A 19,658-nucleotide genomic window follows, 5' to 3' on the forward strand; every position below is an offset into this window, starting at 1 on the left:
CGCACCTCCCGACTTCCATCTGTTTGGCCCAGTGAAGGATACATTGCACGGGAAGCAGTACGAGGATGATGGGGAGATTACTAGTGTAGCAAGGTAAGATACTGCATTGCCTGTGTGATTCTGATTACGATGCAAAGTTCCTTTGGACACGCATGAATGTCGAAAGGGACAGGCACTGCAACGACCACAGCCGTTACGAAACGCATCAAATGAATTCGCAGTTACGAATAATGACTACCATCAGCTGTAGAATGGAATGACGACAATGAAAATCTGTGCCGGACCGGGCCTCGTACACCCATTATGTAGCAAAATACACTACTGGCCATTAAAATTGCTACACCAAGAAGAAATGCAGATGATAAACGGATATTCATTGGACAAATATATTATACTAGAACTGACATGTGATTATATTTTCACGCAATTTGGGTGCATAGATCCTGAGAAATCAGTACCCAGAACAACCACCTCTGGCCGTAATAACGGCCTTGATATGCCTGGGCATTGAGTCAAACAGAGCTTGGATGGCGTGTACAGGTACAGCTGCCCATCCAGCTTCAACGCGTTGCCATAGTTCATCAAGAGTAGTGACTGGCGTATTGTGACGAGTAAGTTGCTCGGACACCATTGACCAGACGTTTTCAATTGGTGAGAGATCTGGAGAATGTGCTGGCCAGGACAGCAATCGAACAATCTCTGTATCCAGAAAGGCCCGTACAGGACCTGCAACATGCGGTCGTGCATTATCCTGCTGAAATGTAGGGTTTCGCAGGGATCGACTGAAGCGTAGAGCGACGGGTCGTAACACATCTGAAATGTAACGTCCACTGTTCAAAGTGCCGTCAATGTTAACAAGAGGTGACCGAGACGTGTAACCGATGGCACACCATACCGTCACGCCGGGTGATACGCCAGTATGGCGATGACGACTAGACGCTTTCAATGTGCGTTCACCGCGATGTCGCCAAACACGGATGCGACCATAATGATGCTGTAAACAGAACCTGGATTCATCCGAAAAAATGACGTTGTGCCATTCGTGGAACCAGGTTCGTCGTTGAGTACACAATCGCAGGCGCTCCTGTCTCTGATGCAGTGTCAAGGGTAACCAGCCATGGTCTCCGTGCTGATAGTCCATGTTGCTGCAAACGTCGTCGAACTGTTCGTGCAGATGGTTGTTGTCTTTTAAACGTCCCCATCTGTTGACTCAGGGATCGAGACGTTGTTGCACGATCCGTTACAGCCATGCGGATAAGATGCCTGTCATCTCGACTGCTAGTGATACGAGGCCGTTGGGATCCAGCACGGCGTTTCGTATTACCCTCCTGAACCTACCGATTCCATGATCTGCTAACAGGCATTGGATCTCGACCGACGCGAGCAGTAATGTCGCGATACGAGAAACCGCAATCGCGATGGGCTACAATCCGACCTTTATCAAAGTCGGAAACGTGACGGTACGCATTTCTCCTCCTTACACGAGGCATCACAACAACGTTTCACCAGGCAACGCCGGTCAACTGCTGTTTGTGTATGAGAAATCGGTTGGAAACTTTCCTCATGTCAGCACATTGTAGGTGTCGTCACCGGCGCCAACCTTGTGTGAATGCTCTGAAAAGCTAATTATTTGCATAGTACAGCATCTTCTTCCTGTCGGTTAAATTTCGCGTCTGTAGCAAGTCATCTTCGTGGTGTAGCAATTTTAATGGCCAGTAGTGTACGATAAATGTCAGACTCTGGCCGAGAGTCGGGCACGGATAGTCAAATGGTACGGGGACCGCTCGCAATAAGCGGGAATTCCGGCTTCGAGTCCCGGTCCGGAACAAATTTCCGTTGTCGTCATTCCAGTCTACAGCTGATGGTAGTCCTTATTCGCAATTGCGAAATTTAACGTAGCAAGACGTCAGCTGCGACGTCGAACATTAGAGCGGTACCATGCGGGCAGACAGGCGCCCGCACTGAGGTGGCGTAAGGCCGTTGCAGTGAGCGGAGATTACGTAGAAAAGTAGGGTTTCCTAGCCACAAGAGTGTGGAATAGTATTGTGAATTAGTATCATGAATAAAGCCTACCTACTTTCAGAAAAGAAAAAAAAAAGTGTTACATTACTTATTGGAGACTCCTCGCAGTTTGTGAAACTGGCCCCGTCCTTTAATGTAGAGCTTAAAAAGTTGCAGCGGGTCTCCTTATTCAACATGGAATATCTGGACTGTGGATAACCTACAAACAAAGTGTTGGGAATGGAAATGATTGCAGGATCTCAGATCGATTCCATATTCCTAGATTTCCAGAAGGCTTTTGATACCGTTCCTCAGAAGCGACTATCAGTCAAATTGCGTGCATATGGAGTATCGTGTCAGTTGTGTGACTGGATTCGTGATTTCCTCTCAGGTAAGTCACAGTTCGTAGTGAGTAGAACAGAATAGATATCTGGCAAGGTAGTGCCGTAGGCCCTCTGCTGTTCCTGATTTACATAAATGATCTAGGTGATGATCTGAGCAGCCCCCTTAGATTGTTTGCAAATGACGCTGTAATTTACCGTCTAATAGAATCATCAGACGATCAATCCCAATTACAAAATGATCTAGAGAGAATTTCTGTATGGTGCGAAAAGTGGCAATTAACACTAAAAAAAGACAATTGCGAGGTAATCCACAAGAGTACTAAAAGAAATTCGATGAATTTTTGGTATACGATAAATCGCACGAATCTAATGGCTGTCAATTCGACTAAATACCTAGGAATTACAATTACGATCAACTTAAATTGGAAGGACCACGTAGATAATATTGTGGGGAAGACGAAACAAAGACTGTGATTTGTTAGCAGAACACTTAGAAGATGCGACAAACCCACTAAAGAGACAACCTACATTACACTTTACACTTTTCCGTCGTCTGCTGGAGTATTGCTGCGCGGTATGGGATCCTTACCAGGTAGGATTGACGGAGGACATCGAAAAAGTGCAAAGAAGGGCAGCTCGTTTCGTGTTATCGCCCAATAGGATGATACGCGAGTTGGGTGGCAGTCACTGAAACATAGGCGGTTTTCTTTGCGGGGAGATGATTTCAGATACCAACTTTCTCTTCCGGTTGCAAAAATATTTTGCTGACACCCACCTACGTCGGGAGAAACGATCATCATAATGAAATAAGAGAAATCAGAGCTCGAACGGAAAGATTTAGGTGTTCCTTTTTCGCACGCGCCATTCGAGAGTGGAATGGTAGAGAAGTAGTATGAAAATGGTTCGATGAACCCTCTGCCAGACACTTTAGTGTGAATTGCAGAGTAACCATGTAGATTTAGATGTAGGATCTGGAGGCCTGAACCAGATTGACCTTGTATGGTTGCAGACGTAACTAGCAGTAGGAACTAACGTTGACCTCAGGTGGACAACCATGAAAAAGTGAGCCATCCTTGAACAGCAACGTTTCCAATACCTTGTGTACAATACATGCATCGCATCATACAGAAATTCTCTCTAGATCATTTTGTAACTGGAATTGATCGTCTGATGATTTTACTAGACGGTAAATTACAGCCTCATCTGTAAACAATCTAAGGGGGCTGCTCAGATTATCACCTAGATATGCATCGAAGTAACCGAATACTGAACATTACCGAGCAGCAGATTTGGATTTATCAGATGCGATTATATGTTCTCTTCGAACACTTTAGTTACTGTTTCGTTTTTATTTGACAGTAAGGTATTTTTTTCTCATAGGTTTAGTTAGCTCCCCGCAAACACTGCAATACTTGTTTGAGTTGATTTTATACACTACTTGGAAGATAAGTAGCCGCACCGTTTCCAAGGCCTACGTTAACATTCGGGGCAGTGTTGTGCTGTTCGCAAGGCCCTTTGATACTGCTGTCCGATGATTACATGGAGAGAACAAGATAGCGGATCGACAAGACGGCGGTGCCTAATGGGAAAGATCGCGATAGTTGCATTTGGAATCGTGCAGGGGGTAAAGATACTGGGGTGCAGACCACCGCCCCTCCTTTGTAAAACACGATACCACACTTGATTGAGAGAACGGGTATTCTTTCATCTTCGTTAGTCGGTTTACTCATTGCTGCGTGTTGTGACCTCATACTTTAATTTATTTCTTACCTAATTGAATTTTCAACTAGACGTCTCTATCCACAGTGATTTTCAGCTCTTCTTAATATGATAGAGGTAGGCCGGTAATCTTCTTCGCTTCTTTTACCCATCCACTTGCTGCTCTTACACGTTAGCTTCTGTCTTCGCTTTCCCCTTCCACTGTGGTCTTTTCTACATTATTGCTTTCTGTCGTCAAAATGTGCCCAAGGAAAAGGCAAAAGCTCTGGCTGACACGGGAAGCAAAACTTTTTGTGATGCCAAGTCCTTCTGTAATGTAAGTACTGGTCCTTCGTGTCGTCCATGGCACGTGTAACATCTTTCTCTCTCGTCACTAGCTTTGTCACGCAGCCGTACAAGAACACAGGTATCACCAATGATTCTACCAAGCGCATCTTCCTTGTTTTGGGTATTTCCCGGTTCTACAAGATCTTAGTGTGCTTAACCACTACAGTTCGGTCAAGAGAGATTCGTTGTTTTATTTCTGTATCACAGTTTCCTGCGCCTCTAGCTGTATTTAATTTTCTACAGCCATAATTCGTCATCATTCGCAGATACATCTACACGAGTATCTACATCAGTAGTCTGCAAGACGTCTCGCAGTCTATAGCGTGTACCACTCTATTTTCCATCTTTTCTTGTTCCACATGCGAACGATGCGTGGGAGGGGAAAAAGAAGTGCTGAGAAGGTCCGATATGAGCTTCATTTCGGTAAATTTACGGTCATGGTCATTTCGTGAAATGTTTATGCAATAAGGTAAATGAGCTGTGTGGCATTGTGGGCCGGGAACAGAGGGATAAGAAAAGGTTTTCTTGCTGCTCAAACAATGGCCGCTTGCCTTACGGTGTGTACGAGTTGTACCTTACGTGTATATGCTCAGTGTGGGATGTCAAGTGCCCATACTACGGACAGATCTCCATCATCTGTTTTGTAAGTGGTCTGGAGGGGGAGTGGGCTCCGGAAGACTGATTCCGCATATCTCAAAAGACAGACACGTCGCTCAGAACTACAGATACAAGGACGTACATCAAAATATTTCAATAGCTCATACGACACTTTTCGTTGCAGTTACCAGTCCTGTAATTAACTGATGGTTGTGGAAGTACAAACATAGCAAGGACCACAAGTATCAGATAAAGAGCCACGTACATTCTACCTGGGAACACAGGATGTGATCTCCACTGTTCAAAAACTGTTTTAATTATCTAATAATCTCAATACTGTTTCTCATACTTCAGCCACAGTACTCTGCTTGCAATACCTTGTGACATATTGTCGCAACGTTCAGTCGCACTGCTCTCTTACCATTCATCCGTTTAAAACTCACTGCTTGGGCATTGAGTTCTGCTTTTGTAATTTGTAACTAACATTGGTGCACACTAATGATGCTGACAGTCTCTTTCACGAAGGTATAAGTAACCAGTTCGTGATGCTGCTGATCTCGCGACACGGTACAAGAACTGAAGTATTCCCTCGCGAATTCTAATTACACTCAGCCTGTAGCCTCTCTCAGACAGAGTGTTCTCAGAATTATCTCAAGTGCATGTATCTTGATCCCGTAGCCGGCGCAGAATGGCTGGTTGTTACCTTCATGACACGATGCATGAATGTGGAAGGTGTACTTTTCAGAATAATTCACATATACCCAAACTGACAAACTCGGATACTAACATGCACAAATACTCTAGCGCGGGCTTTAACAGTTTCTGGCAAGCAGCAATTGACGTCCCACAGGCCACTTGTCCAGCAGCACTCAACCTGCTATTACACGAACGTTGGTCCCAAATTGTGCCACAACTGATGTAAACCCGAAACAAAACGACAAATCGAATGGTAGTAAATTACTTCCCACTGATAAAACGAGTTATGAATCAGTATCAGTGATTGCCAGTACTCTATCACGTAGATTTCAATTTCCTACATTGAACTGCATGGAAGAAGCTTGTATGAAAGCATCTCCCACTTGGTGGATGCGCCGTGGGTCATAAACAAGCAGGGGAAACAGCCACAGCAGAATTCACTGGGACACTTGAACACGTGCGAGGTACCTCTCCCTGGGCGGACAGAAAGGACGGCACTTTGAGAAAAGCTGAGTACACGCCGGACGCACTAAAACTCACACGGCGAATTGTATCTCTAGGCTGTGCGGGGCTGCGGAGACTGTTTTTAGTGAGCTGTGTATGGTCTGGGAGTGCATACTATATTGGCAGAGTCCCGGAAGAACTACAGACAGAAGTTGTGAAAGACATACACATTTAACATAACATCTGAGAGAGTGTAATGGCAACAGGAAAGTTTATGGCACCTTTGAAGATTGTGAGACAACACCATCGCTTTCAGGCCCCCACAAAAACTTGAAAGTTTTACGAAATGGAAAAGCAGCTAGTGTTGGCTAACCTACATAATGTAGAAGTGGAAGTAAGAAAAACGACTGTGCTTACAGAGGTCCACCCTTACTGGCCACAACACGAACGTAGACAGAGGGAGAGAGCAACGCACAGTTTTGAAGTGCGAAAAATAACGAAATTCGTAGCTGGTAAAGTATCTGAAATGAGAGTAACGGAGGGAAACCAATGTATTCTAAGACAACTTACAACCGGTTGGCACTGGCAGTATTTGTGATTCAGCCAATCAAAACGATATGACAGAGAACAGTGTCTTCCATGTCGGAAGTAAACTGCAGAAAGTTATTTCCCTAGTAAGCTTCACAGGCAGACTTTGTACGAGGCGTGTTTTTTAAGTAAGTACCGTTTTGAAATTTAAAAAAAAGACGTGCTAAGATATCTCAATAATTTTATTTTTACATGAAAGCCTGTACCTTTATCTACGCACTGACGCCATTACAGTCTGATTCTTCCTTGTTTACGTTATGTACTGTGTGTTTAAGATGCCTCAATCGTGAGTCCCGCCGACTGTGAAGCCCGGGCTGTTATAAGGTTTCTTAGTGCTAAAGGCCTAAAAGCGATCGATATTGATCGTGAGATCTCTGCTGTTTACAGAGAAACATTATGAGTGATGGAATGGTAAGAAGGTGGATGAGAGCATTTAAAGATGGCCGCACAAACTTGCATGATGAACAACGGAGTGGGCGTCCTTTGGTCGTTAATGAAAGTTTGGTGCAGGAAGAGGACAGTAAGGTGAGAGAAAACAGACGCTTTACGATTTCCTCCTTGTGGGATGACTTTCCTAATGTTTGTCGTAGTGTTGTGTATGGCATTGTGACCGAGCACTGGAATTACCGAAAATTGTGCACACGTTGGGTACCGAAATGTTGACGGATGTGCACAAAATCAAACTTTTGGACAGTACATTGACTTTCCTTGAGCGGTACCATAACGACGGTGATGATTCCTTAAGGTGAATTGTTACGGGCGATGAAACATGGGTGGCCTACGTCACACCAGAATCAAAGTAACAGTCCATGGAAGTTGAGCAAGGGCATCGTTTTGCTGCAAGACAATGCCCGTCCGCATGTGGCGAATCAGACCAAAGATCTCATCACATCTATTCGATGGTAAACTCGAAATCATCCTCCATACAGCCCCGATCTTGCGCCCACTGGCTACCATCTGTTCCTGGACTTGAAGAAACACCTGGATGGTCAGGGTCTTCAAGACGATGACGAAGTCAAAACAGTGGTGATGCAGTGGTCAACAAGGCAGGCGGCAGACTTCTATGAGGAGGGTATTCAAAAACTAGTACAACGTTATGATAAGTGCTTCAATATTGACGGAAATTATGTAGGATAGTAGATTAAGGTACAGGCTTTCATGTAAAAATAAAGTTATTGAGATATCTTAGGACGTCTTCTTTTAATTTCAAAACGGTACTTACTTAAGAAACACGCCTCACATTTCAGCATGTTGACAAAGAGTCTTCTCTGGGGTCAGCATCTCTTCAGCCAGGTGCCACCTCCAGTTCGCCAGCGAGAGGTTCTCACCGTTGAATTAGAGACACAAGCTGTTTGTACAGAGCCAGTGACTGATTCTCCAGCCACTTTAGCAACGCAGATTACGAGTATGGTCGGATCTGGCTGCAGCAGCGAGATGAACTGTACGCCTAGCTGAGTAATTTTTAACGATGTGTAATAATTTCAATCTTCACCCGGAAGACTTGTTCGCAAAAAATGGTTCAAATGGCTCTGAGCACTATGGGACTTAACATCTTAGGTCATCAGTCCCCTTGAACTTAGAACTACTTAAACCTAACTAACCTAAGGACATCACACACATCCATGCCCGAGGAAGGATTCGAACCTGCGACCGTAGCAGTCCCGCGGTTCCGGACTGCAGCACCTAGAACCGCACGGCCACCGCGGCCGGCTGACTTGTTTGCAGTTACAGGTTCAACATAGAATGTTTGTCACGCGACGGCACGTGAAAATACGACATACGCAAACTGAAGATAGATCATAAAGTCATCCCAGAATTAACACTTCACTTGAAAATGATTTCATGGTTACGCATAACCCGAGTAACTTAATAGGGCATCCAAGGCTGTTTATAGCAATGATACCGACGCGACGCGACTCCCGACACAGGTGGTGTGCTATTCAGCGTCTGGAGGGACTTTCAACTCTGGTCATCACTGGGGTGACAAAAAAAAAAAAAAAATGGCTCTGAGCACTATGGAACTTAACTTCTGAGGTCATCAGTCTCCTAGAACTTAGAACTACTTAAACCTAACTAACCTAAGGACATCACAAACATCCATGCCCGAGGCAGGATTCGAACCTGCGACCGTAGCGGTCGCGCGGTTCCAGACTGTAGCGCCTAGAACCGCTCGGCCACCACGGCCGGCTGGGTGACGAAAGTCATGGGATACCTCATGATACCGTGCCGGACCTCCTACTGCCCCGAATAGTGCAGCAAATCGACGTGGCGTGCACTCATCATGTCGTTGGAAGTCCCCTGCAGAAATATTGAGTTATGTTGTCTCTATAACCATCCATAATTGAGAAAGTGTTGCAAATGGAGGATTTTGTGCACAAACTAACCTCTCGATTATGTACCATAAATGTTCGATTGGATTCTTGTCAGGTGATCTGGGTGGCCAAATCATTCGCTCGAATTGTGTAGAGTGTTCTCCAAACCATTCGCGAACAATTGTGACCTGTGACATCGCGCATTGTCATCTGTAAAAATTCCTTCATAGTTTGGGAACATGAACATGAGTGCCTGCAAAGTAGCTGAACGTAACCAGTCACAGTCAATGATAGGTTCAGTTTGACTAGAGGAGCCAATCCATTCCACGTAAAGACAACCCGCACCATTATGGAACCACCACTACCTTGCACTGTACCTTGCTGCCAACATGGGTCCATGGCTTCGGAGGGTTTGCGCCACACTCGAACTCTACCATCAGCTCTCACCAACTGAAATCAGGATTCGCCTGACGTGGCGGCGATTCTCTAGTGGTCCACGGTCGAAGCGATGCTGTCACGAGCCCAGGAGTGGCGGCGATGGCGGCGTCGTGCTGCTAGCAAAGGCATTCGAGTCCGGCGTCTGCTGCCATAGCCCATACACGCCAGATTTCGCCGCACTTTTCCTAACGAATACGTTCGCCCTACGTCCCACACTGATTTATGCGGTTATTTCACGCAGTGTTGCTTGTATGATGGCACTGACAACTCTATGCAAACGCTGCTGCTCTCGGTCGGAAAGTGAAAGCCGTCGGCGACTGCGTTGTTCGTAGTCAGAGGTAATGCCTGAAATTTGGTATTCACGACACACGCTTGGCGATGTGGATCTTAGAATACTAAATTCCCTAACGATTCCCGCAATGGAATGACCCATTCGTGTCACTCCAAGTTCAACGTTCGTTAATTCTCGTCGAGTGGCCATAATCAACTCGGAAACCTCTTTACATGAATCACTTGTGTACGATGTACGAACGACATGTCCGCCAATTCACTGCCCTTTTATACCTCGTGTACGGGGAACTACCGCCATCTATACAGGATGGCCCACTGATAGTGACCGGGCCAAATACCTGACGAAATAAGCATCAAACGAAAAAACTACTAAGAACGAACCTCGTCTAGGTTGAAGGAGTAAACCAGATGGCGGTATGGTTGGCCCGCTACATGGCGCTACCATAAGTCAAACGGATATCAACTGCGTTTTTTTTTTAAATAGGAATCCCCATTTTTATTACATATTCGTGTAGTACGTAAAGAAATATTAATGTTTTAGTTGGACCACTTTTTTCGCTTTGTCATAGATGGCGCTGTAAGAGTCACAAACGTATAAGTACGTGGTATCACGTAACATTCCGTCAGTGCGGACGGTATTTGCTTCGTGATACATTATCCGTGTTACAATGGACCGTTTACCAATTGCGGAAAAGGTCGATATCATGTTGATGTATGGATACTGTGAACAAAATGCCCAACGGGAATGTGCTGTTTATGCTTCTCCGTGTCCTGGACGACATCATCCAAGTGTCCGGACCGTTCGCCGGATAGTTACGTTATTTAAGGAAACAGGAAGTGTTCAGCCACATGTCAAACGTCAACGACGACCTCCAACAAATGATGGTGCCCAAGTAGGTGTTTTAGCTGCTGTCGCGGCTAATCCGCACATCAGCAGCAGACAAATTGCGCGAGAATCGCGAATCCCAAAGCGTCGGTATTGAGAATGCTACATCAACATCGATTGCACCCTTACTATATTTCTATGCACCAGGAATTTCATGGCGACGACTTTGAACGGTGTGTACAGTTCTGCCATTGGGCACAACAGAAATTATTGGACGATGACAGATTTCTTGCACGCGTTCTATTTAGCGACGAAGCGTCATTCACCAACTGCGGTAACGTAAACCGGCATAATATGCACTATTGGGCAACGGAAAATCCACGATGGCTGCGACAAGTGGAACATCAGCGACCTTGATGTGTTAATCTATGATGCGGCATTTGGGAGGAAGGATGATTGGCACCCATTTTATCGATGGCAATCTAAGTCGTGCAATGTATGCTGATTTCCTACGTAATATTCTACCGATGTTACTACAAGATGTTTCACTGCATGACAGAATGGCGATCTACTTCCAACATGATGGATGTCCGGCACATAGCTCGCGTGCGGTTGAAGCGGTATTGAATAGCACATTTTATGGCAAGTGGATTGGTCGTCGAAACACCATACCATGGCCCGCACGTTCACCGGATCTGACGTACCCGGATTTCTTTGGGGGGAAAGTTGAAGGATATTTGCTATAGTGATCCACCGACAACGCCTTACAACATGCGTCAGCGCATTGTCAATGTATGTGTAAACATTGCGGAAGGCGAACTACTCGCTGTTGAGAGGAATGTCGTTACATGTATTGCCAAATGCATTGAGTTTGACGGACATCATTTTGAGCATTTATTGCATTAATGTGCTATTTACAGGTAGTCACGCTGTAACAGCATGCGTTCTCAGAAATGGTAAGTTCACAAAGGTAAATGTATCATATTGGAACAACCGACATAAAATGTTCAAACGTACCTACGTTCTGTATTTTATTTTTAAAAAAACCTACCTGTTAGCAAGTGTCCGCCTAAAATTGTGAGCCATGTGTCTGTGACTATTATAGCGCCATCTATCACAAAGCGAAAAAAGTGATCGAACTAAAACATTCATATTTCATTAGGTACTACACGAATATGTAATAAAAATGGTGGTTCCTATTTAAAAAAAAACGCAGTTGATATCCGTTTGACCTATGGCAGCGCTATCTAGCGGGCCAACAATAGAGCGGCATCTGGTTTCCTCCTTCAAGCTAGACAAGTTTGGTTCTTTGTAGTTTTTTCGTTTGACGCTTATTTCGTGAGATATTTGGCCCGGTCACCATCAATGGAACACCCTGTATACGCACATATCGATATACCATGACCTTTGTCCCTTCAGTGTAGATGCAAACGGCTACCCTCTTGTAATACTTTCTATCTTTACACACAAACCTTCGGGAATCATGGTATGAATTCCGTGAATGTAAATTTTTTATCCAGTTGCGCGTTCATTTGAACCGTGTCCCAGATTCCGTGTTCAGATTTGCCAAGGCATTCGCTCATTATTCGCAATGATCGTTTAAGCATTTCTTCTGCATTTTCAGGTAATAAATTGCGTTGATCAGATAATTAATTTCGTAGATAAAAAGTTCCTTGATATTTTTTTAGAGGGCATCGATTTAATTATGTGAAATATACAGAGCCAATTAAAGTTTCACCATTTTTAAACTGCCACCACCAACAAATCTAAAACTTACAACTTTCACTGCCTACAACGAAAACTTCAACATGACACTCTAACAACCATTGTCCGCGCCATCTAAAAGGTGAATAATTGATTGTGAGGCGACCAGTGATACTACAGCACGTTTCCAGTGCCACATGCGGTCACGGCAGAGAGGTTTGGAATTTCACTCAGGACAACTGTGAGCGTACGGTCATCCCACCTTAAGGAATAAGTGATCATTTAAGTAGTGCGACGGCGTTTGTAATTTGACTCGATGCATCGTCGCCGGAGCTGTTCACTGTCGCCGGTACGGACACGCATGTGTCGGGACCGACGTGAGGAGCTAGACAGCGTCGTATCGAAACGTAAATCATGTTGCGCAGGAAGTGGTCACATAGTGACTGACAGCGTATTGCAATGTGGTTTGAATGTTGCGAACAATAGGACGAAAGTATTTTTATGTAAGTTTACTGCACCCAGTTACAAATGCAAAGTTATGTTTATTAACGGTATTTATGTACAAGCAGATATGAATTACTTTTGGGATACCTGTGGCTGCATCACTGAGAAACTTTAATAACATTATCAAACTGAGCTGTGCGTCTCGGGTATAAAAGTGTTTGCACACATTACGATGCCAGTACTCATAATCTTTATTACAATACTAGCAAAAGCATTCTGAACTTACTCTTAAAACAATGGACAATCAAAAATTACTTTTTGTTATACACGTACGATTAACAAGTATCAAATATAAAAGCAATCAATTATTTTCGTTGACTGATTTTCAGAACACGCGAGTATATTTTCGAGTTTGTGATACGTTATTAGGAACTCACCTAGGCTAGTTTACATTTTGAGATATGAGTTGTTGTAGTGAACGATTGGTGCCTTTGTCCCGTTGGGAGCTGAGTAACTGATGTAAACTGTGTCATGATCTGATTGGTTATTGGTGAACATACAAATGCACCAGGCACGTTTCATTTCGTGTACAGGGTACAGGCAATGCGAACAAATCTGTTATATACAGGGTGCTCAGAAACAGTCTCAAAAGCTTGTAATGGCGTTGCAGGATACGTTGTGTTGAGAGATAATTGTCAAGAAAAAAATTCGAGACATTGCACCGTTTCTGAGTCAATTAACATTGAAGCTACTCAATCAGGCCACTGCAAACGCAAATTCAATTGGCGCACTGGATAGAATTAGTGTCAGCTGTTCTCATAGCATAGATGATGACACACGAGACTGCTCAGCATTTGGTTTGGATTAAGTCTTTACTACTGCCCCATGTCCAATTTTTGTATCACTCTCTTGTTCGGTATGAAACCAAATGAAGAATACGTTTGGCGACACCTTCTCTGGGTTGCTTGAATATGCACATGCAGCAGCCTGATTAGCTAACTTCAGTGCTAATTACCTAGGAAATGGCGAAATGTAACGAATTTTTGTCTTAACAGTTATTCTCTTGGCACAACCAATCCTCCAATAAACTTACAAGCTTTTCAGACTGTTTCTGGCCTCTCTCTCTCTATGAAGCACTGTGTATTTGTGCATCCTGGATCTTATCCCAAATCCCTGGATCGATTTCAACAAATCAGTTACAGAAACAACAGGCCTCATGAGTATTAGCACATGGGGTTTGTAACCTCCGATCGCAGATGAAACGTCCCCTTAGAAAAATTATACAAGACTGTGCTTAAACGGACACACAATATTTTTAGCGCAACGCAATCTGACTTTCAAAAATCCATACAAAAGAATGGCCCTGACTAATATTAACCTATACGTTTCACAAATCACTTACCTCACAAAAATCTTGGTTACTCGAGGTACTGCAATAAAGCGAGCGCCACTACTGCCACAGAAATACGGGCAAAAGCGTTTTCCCCCGTCCCAAGTGTACAGGGTGCGCTGCACGACAGATGTGTTCTGCTGGAATAGTATCGGCCTGCTTTATTGACTTGCTTTCCATGGCGGCCTGAACGTTATGGACAAATAAATGCCGGCCGCGGTGGTCTCGCGGTTCTAGGCGCGCAGTCCGGAACCGTGGGACTGCTACGGTCGCAGGTTCGAATCCTGGCTCGGGCATGGATGTGTGTGATGTCCTTAGGTTAGTTAGGTTTAAGTAGTTCTAAGTTCTAGGGGACTGATAACCACAGCAGTTGAGTTCCATAGTGCTCAGAGCCATTTTTGACAAATAAATGATTTTCGAACCCCTGGTGTGTAGCCTGTCCTGCGTTACAGGCGTGTTGTGGAAGTGGTATTGGGCTGCTTTATTGAACTATATTGAGTTGCTGCACTTGCTGATGAGCATGGCTGGGGACAGGTTGAGATGGATATAGGAGGAAATGGACAGAGGGGAAGGGAAGGAGAGGGAGATGCGTGAGGAATGTGGAAGACAGAGGGGCTGTGGATGGATGAAAAGGAAGAGGGAAGGTGGAGATGGGGAAGAGAATGAGGTCAGAGGGAGGAGGAGGAAGATATGGTCACAGTGAGAGGGTGGAGAAAATGGATGGAAAGAGGAAGAGTTGGAGACAGAGACAGAGGGGAGGAGGAGGAGGTAGATAGAGGCAGTGCGATGAGCTGGAGAGGCAGGGGGAGGAAGAGGTGAAAACAGGGACAGGGAGAAGGACGAGCGTTGACTATATGCATATCTGAGTGAAGCCATTGCGAAATGGTTAGTAATGTAATAAAAACAGTACACTGAAACAGCACAAGAGGTGCTTACACATTGGCGCGAAGTCTGCCTATCAATATAGCCACCGTGACTCTCTTAGTTGGTCAAACATTCTGGGTAAGATTTCCTCCACCACGTAGATTCGAGCCAGCTACTTGCAAGACTAGCGACACGTCAAAGGCGTACTATAGTGGCTACGGAACAGGGTCACGCTTCCGGAAATTTAGCGGTTAACATATCCGTGAAGCATGGCGCCCCTCTTGTAGAATCTATCGCTGGATCTGAATAAATACGTCAGCTACATTCATACTCCTACCAAACGAAACCTCCACGAAACGCACTATTTTGTCATTGGTGCCTCAGTTTTTGTAGTGCTAATCTTTCCCGATAAGGGCACCAGACTGACGAACAGTACTCTGCAACCAGTCTAACAGAAGTTCAGTGACCTACCTCCTCAGTAAGTAACTTACATCTTCTTGATACGCGAGCGGTCTAAAGGCGCTGCAGTCATGGACTGTGCGGCTGGTCCCAGCGGGGGTTCAAGTCCTCTCTCGGGCATGGGTGTGTGTGTTTCTCCTTAGGATAATTTAGGTTAAGTAGTGTGTAAGCTTAGGGACTGATGACCTTAGCAGTTACGTCCCCTAAGATTTCACACACATTTGAATATTTTTTTCTTGATATGGTTCCAAAGAAACTGCATCTGCCTTACTCACAAAGCCTCTGTCCAGTTTTTGCACTTTAAACCAATGCACACTCTTGGATATTTAAGGGCTGCTTCTGTTCCCAGTCAGTTACTACCAACTGCAAAATGAAACAGAATCGCTCTTACTGTCTATTTGCGCAATACGCTCTATTTGTTTAAGCAATTGCCGATCATCTGCATGACTTCTTTCGTTTCACTACAAACATTTGAAATAAAATTCTGAGTGCAAGTTCATTGAAACTAGCTGTATTAGTTATAGAACTCAAACGCAGTAATAACACATGAAAATTTATGTCAGATCGGGAACCGAACCCGGATTTCCGTATTATTGTGAGCGGTTGCCTTAACAGCACTGACTATCCGTGCACCCTTCGTGGACTGGCCAAAACTCCATATGTCACACTGTGTACACCCTTACATCGTTGCGAGAACCTAAGTGATGTTGCGAGCATTAGCTAATGAATTTTGTGGACTACGATATAATGATGTAGACTGGGTAACATATAGGAGTTTTGGGCGGTCCCCAGGGAGCGTGTCCGGATTGCCTAAGTGGTTAAGGTGAGACCGCTCACGATACGCTGGAAATCCGGGGTTGAGTCCCAGTCCGACACAAATTTGCACATGTCACTATTAGATAGTAGATCCTTGCCTAATACAGCCTGTGTCAAGGAATTCGCAGTCAGACAAATAATTTCGAAAATATTTAGAAAAGTTGTGGATCGTCAACAGTATCTGTTGTTTCAGACATGGATATAAGTACGACTATTTGCAGTTATTTGACACTGACATTTGTTAGTATATAACAGTATCAGACGCTAACTGCGTCACGCAGCATCCTTGATAACCACCGGATACTTTAATTGCTTTTGGAATACGCTCGAAGGTACTTCCATATCTGATGGTTTCCCATGTTGACTTACTGGTTAGAAACTCTTCAGTGAATCAGAATGCTGCTCCGATTCTCCGAACACACTATCTGCAACGCCACCAGCTACGACCGAAATTACTCGATTTAGATACGAGGTTCTCGGTAACATTCGCGTTGTTTACTTTGCGTGGACTTCTGATTTTTTTTTCTTTTTTTACTTTGCAATCGATTGGCAACTCATCTGAGTGCCTGGGTCTCTGCTTCATTTGTCATTCAAGATGAGGAAGAAGAAACGAGATGAAACATATCACCATGATTGTCAATTGACGTCTGTGCTTAAATAAAGGCATACGATATTGAGTGTAATCAAATTACTTATTAGAACATTCTGTGTGGCAACTGGAAAAGTTTAACAATAGGTGAGATAAATGAAAAATTGAGACTCATCTAATTAATTTCGTAATATTTTAATCTGTCTCAACGAGTAATATAGAAAATATAAGCATTCAGTGCTTAAATACCTACTTTATTTTATTCCATCTGCATCTCAAAGATAATAAAAGGAGGGCATGATTTCATGTTGTCTTGTTTATCCACGTTTTTAGAGTTGGATGAATGCAGTGAAGAGTATGTCATATTACTTTAATCCATCCGTGAAATATTTATTGCACTTATTTAAGCCACGCGGTAACAGAGCCACAATAAGAAGAGTTTCAGGCGACAGTCAGATACTACTGTACTGGTGACACAGCCTTTACTTGACATAATTCTGTTTAATAAATGTATATTTAATAGTATCATATTTTGATGTAAAATAAATGGTTATAAGGTTTGAAGTATTATATATCAACAGATATTTATATTAATCATGAGTAAAAAGGGAACTCAGATATCATATTCGTTAACAAAAATAATATGACGATTTTACTTACTTCCGTGAGGGAAGAACTTGGCGTAGATGTCCTTGAAGGAATCTTCGTGTACGACACCCTCTGGACATTCCTGAAAAATAGAAAGAAATGTAAATAATAATATTTATTTCAATATAGAAACTATAATTATAGTTGCATCTTTGTACTTTGCTTTCTTTGAAGCGATAGTGCTCGCGGCATTCGAACAATCATTCTAATATTTTACCTAGAAACAGAAAGGCACAGAAGCAGCAGTACTTATTAAGAACTTTGAAATAAGGACAGGTTTGCTCTAAGAATAAACAGTAGGATGATAAGAGTATATACCAGTAACAGAAACAATGGCAATCATTTGAAGAAAGTAGATTTTACGTGGCCCCTGAAAGTGATATCCCCCAAAAAGGAGGAATCACTAAAGGCATGAAAAATGTAGTGGGACAATAAGGAAAGGAATACTGTTTTTCAGAACAAATTACAAGACGCAGGGACAATCTCTCACTGAACACATGTAGTACATCGTTGTCTGAAATGAAATGTGTACAGTAAGGGAGTCTAAGAGCAGAAAATAAGAATTATTTTAAAACGCAATGTTGCAGTATGTCACAAATAAAGTGGCAAGCAATGCATCAAAAGAATGGGTATCAGATATTGTGGGTGCTGTGGCCGGCCACTGTGGCCGAGCTGTGCTAGGCGATTCTGTCTGCCACTGCGCGACCGCTACGGTCGCAGGTTCGAATCCTGCCTCGGGCTTGGATGTGTGTGATGTTCTTACGTTAGTTAGGTTTTAGTTCTAAGTTCTAGGGGATTGATGACCTCGGATATTAAGTCCCATAGTGCTCAGAGCCATTTGAGCCATTTATGGGTGCCGATGAAAATTCGTAGAGGTGCCTCCAAGGCGAGGAACGAATAATTTCGTATACAATTAAATAGCGGAAGACCTGAATCGCTGCATCAGATCAGTAAAACATCAGGGTAGTAGAAAAAGAGGAAGCTGTAGGAGAGAGAATCATACAGCAACAAAGAGAGACTGGAAAGTTAATTTTGATTAAACATAGCCTTCACATTGTAAGGTGTCAGGCAAATCCAACACCTTCCATGAAAACCCTGACATGATAAGCCGGCCGAAGTGGCCGTGCGGTTAAAGGCGCTGCAGTCCGGAACCGCAAGACCGCTACGGTCGCAGGTTCGAATCCTGCCTCAGGCATGGATGTTTGTGATGTCCTTAGGTTAGTTAGGTTTAACTAGTTCTAAGTTCTAGGGGACTAATGACCTCAGCAGTTGAGTCCCATAGTACTCAGAGCCATTTTAGAGTCTGACATGATAAGCAAATCCAGTAGTATGTCACATAGCTCCGAATAAATCGTGACATTAAATTAACCAAAGTAATACGAGTAATGAGTGAGCAAATGGAGTACCACAGACTATCACAAGAATGCCTAAATGCATGTCATACCTTCCCACCGTGAGACAGACGCAGTTCCGAGGGGAGAAACGAGAACAGAAGCCGAGAGCAGAACCGTGTTAAGCTAGAAGGCCCTACGATAAGGGACGGACACCCACGTCGCCAGCTATACGACAGGACCACCCCCCAGCCCATGTTAAAAGCTAGAGACCTCCAGAAGAACAGTATAGATCTTACGATAACACTAAAAGGGCCACACCAGCTGCAAGTTTTAGCGTGAGACTTTTTCGCGTCTCTGTTACGTTGCAAACGTTAAAAACATTGCCCCACCACGAAAAGTAACCGACAGGACCACCCCCCAGCCATGTTAAAAGATAGAGCCCTCCAGAAGAACAACATAGATCCTACGATAATACTAAAAGGGCCACACCAGCTGCAAGTTTTAGCGTGAGACTTTTTCGCGTCTCTGTTACGTTGCAAACTTTAAAAACATTGCCCCACCACGAAAGAATAACGTTTCTCATGGGATAGACAGAATTTTTGCAGGCGGAGCTTAAGGTTAACATTGAGACCCTGATTGGTCAGTTGAAAACACAGCCACATAGTGTTTTTTTAAACCAACTTCGGTAAATTGTAGTAAGGAGAAGTTAGGAGAGAGTTGATTCCGAGACGGCGAAGGTGGAGCTGTGTCGACCGCCGCTCCCTGACGCTGACTAACCACCGACAAGGTAATGAACGCGCGCGATGCCGCATAAGCGCGCATAAAGC

General features: G+C 43.9%; 1 protein-coding gene across 1 annotated transcript in view; it reads right to left on the bottom strand.

The window, feature by feature from the left end:
• Nucleotides 1-17,576, bottom strand: part of LOC124803496 (calsenilin) — a 198,757-nt gene extending 181,181 nt beyond the window's left edge. Inside the window, exon 1 of the mRNA XM_047264677.1 lies at nucleotides 17,510-17,576. The gene's annotated coding sequence lies outside the window, so the exon portion shown is untranslated. The remainder of the gene's footprint in view (nucleotides 1-17,509) is intronic.
• Nucleotides 17,577-19,658: the final 2,082 nt, after the last annotated feature.

Source organism: Schistocerca piceifrons, chromosome 1 (genome assembly GCF_021461385.2).
Source record: "Schistocerca piceifrons isolate TAMUIC-IGC-003096 chromosome 1, iqSchPice1.1, whole genome shotgun sequence".
Taxonomy (NCBI): domain Eukaryota; kingdom Metazoa; phylum Arthropoda; class Insecta; order Orthoptera; family Acrididae; genus Schistocerca; species Schistocerca piceifrons.